Genomic DNA, 2655 nt, shown 5'->3' on the forward strand with positions numbered 1-2655 from the left:
TACATTTTAGATACTCAATCATGGCTTTTTAATATTGAAAAAAATACTAAATAATCACTGCTGAGCTAAGGAGAAAAAGACAGAGCTTCCATCTTTATCTGAATTGTAGAGATCTGGCAAAGTAGAAGTAAGTCAGGCAGATGAGGTGCCTTCTCATCCTATCTAGGGGCTCACCTAGTAAGATTTTTCAGTGACTGATTTTGGATTTTATTTGGTTTTGTTTCTTTTCTTTTTGAAATGGTATGCCTTTTGTGTTTATTTTTAGGTATTCTCGATTCTTTCTTTCACACTTTAAAAAAATTGTTTCTATTTACCAAAAAAAGAAAAAGAAAGAAAGAAAGAAAAATAAGTAAAAAGAAAAAGAAAAAAGAGAAAAAGAAAAGAGAAAAAAGCATATTTGCTATAAACATTTCATGCGCTGAGTATTAATTTATAATGGATGAAGTTCCCTTCTCAACCGATTACTAGATGATAACTACTTTAAACATTTGGTATCTATTCTTCTAGGTATTTTTCTATGCAAAATAAAAAGTTTCATTTACATAAAAATGCATATATTTTAACCAAATCAGGATTATATTATGCATACTGTTTTGCAACATGCTGTTTTAACTTAACAGTGTTTTATGGGTATTTTTCTAGAACTCATGTTATGAATCCATGATTTTTAATAACTTTAGTATTTTATTGTACCATGAAGTATTTGGTGGACATTTGGGCTGCTAGTATAGGTCTTTGCTATTTAAAACAATGCTGTTATGAATGCTCTTCTAACATAAATTCTAGAAGATGAACCACTGGGTGAGAGGACATGACAAATTTTAATCTTAATTAATAATGCCAAATTGCCCTCCAAAAAGACGGCATCAAAGTTTACTATGAGCAGAGGTTTTATTCTGCTCTCAGGGATGATGGTAGGAATTCCATAATTGAGAATAAGGGTCACAGCTGAGTGAATGTCTGCCAGGGAGCAGACCACACTGCATAAGGATTGCAAAACCATTGGTTTTGGAAAACAGAGATTGTTGTTCAGTCAGCTCACCAAACATGCACTGGTGCCAGTGAATTGAAATTGAGGCCTTTGATGTTGAGCTTATGAATTGATTTTCAAGCCTGACAGACATAAGTTTAAACCTTGACTCTACTATTTACTAGTTGTGTGATATTAGATAAATTACTCAATCTATATGAGCCTTATTAAATTGGGATAATATTACTAACCTTATGGGGTTGGTATGTAGGTTAAATAAGAAACATATGTAATTCATATACCTGTATGTAAAACATACATGCATTTCACCATATACATGTCAGCCTAATTGTGTCATACCTGCCATATAGCAAATATTAGCTTTTATTATGCTTTTCCATAATACATATCAGAGATCCAAACAGGATATTTTCAGTGTTTTTTTTCTGACCTCCTCATTCTTCAAAGAGAACAATGACTAGAAAACTTTGGTTGGGTAAATACTACATTACCATAATTACAATTTCCCTGAGAAAAGTGGCTTGCAGTTTGAATATTCAGCATCGTAATTACAATTTCCATAAGGAATGTAGAACAGTTATTATAAACAACACAATAATCACTTGGTTTGTAAGGGAGCACAGATTATTGGGGGAGCAAGGAGGGAGAAGAAGCAAAAGCCAGTGTTCTAATCAACATTTAAAAGTAGAAATACAGAACCTGACAATATATTATAAGAGCCTCTTAAAATACTCTTGTCTAAATTTACTGAAATAACTTATGATTGTAAATTTCCATGGGTTTATTAAGTGCTGCCTATAAAATTTTTCTTATATATAATTTAGTTTTCTCATTTTTATTAAACATCACCTCTGTACTTCTACTTACTGCTATTCATAATTGCTGTGCCTCCAGTAAAATTTGAAAACCAAATTATCACAAAATACAAAAAGCACAAAATATTTAAAAAACAATTTAGGGGAAGAAGTTTTATCAGGATATTTTTCTCTCCACAGTTAAATGTGTCTCCTTTGTCAAGGGAAATGTGTAAAAGATTTTTGTTTTTGTTTGTTTGTTTGTTTGTTTGTTTTAATGCTCTTTTAACTGTGTTGCCTTAATCGGGTTTCACTTAAATTTTCTTTTTTCCCTGTCTTTTAATTTTTTTAGGTGAGATGAGCAAAACAAAATGCAGCTTTCAAGGTTGGTACTTTTCATGATGTTTTAAAATCTCTCATTAATATGAAACAGTATGAAAGAAGAGCAAACTATGCCCTTAGCTTTTCACAGGCAGTGATTAGAGGACATTATGTTTTTATTTTCCTCCCTCATGAATGGAAAAGTACAACATAGATTGTACAGAATGCAATATAACAATCTAATATAATATCTGATTCACTTCTTGGCAAATTTGTGAAGTTGGAAATATTCAATATTTTTTCACCCCTTGCATCCATCCATTCATCATTCCATGTATCCAGCCATCATTCCATCTATCCACCACTCATTTTTTTTTTCAGGGAATACTTATTACACACACGCAAGACACCGTCATCTGATTTTTCTCTATTCATACTTTTTTTTGACTAACCTTCACCATCTTCCCAATCCCACATCTGTTTCCAATCCTTCTTGTTATCTCTGATAATAAATCTTTACTAGTCATTACAGGTCTTCAATTTAATTTG

The sequence above is a fragment of the Pteropus vampyrus genome, unplaced genomic scaffold, assembly GCF_000151845.1.
Source record: "Pteropus vampyrus isolate Shadow unplaced genomic scaffold, Pvam_2.0 Scaffold161, whole genome shotgun sequence".
Classification (NCBI taxonomy): domain Eukaryota; kingdom Metazoa; phylum Chordata; class Mammalia; order Chiroptera; family Pteropodidae; genus Pteropus; species Pteropus vampyrus.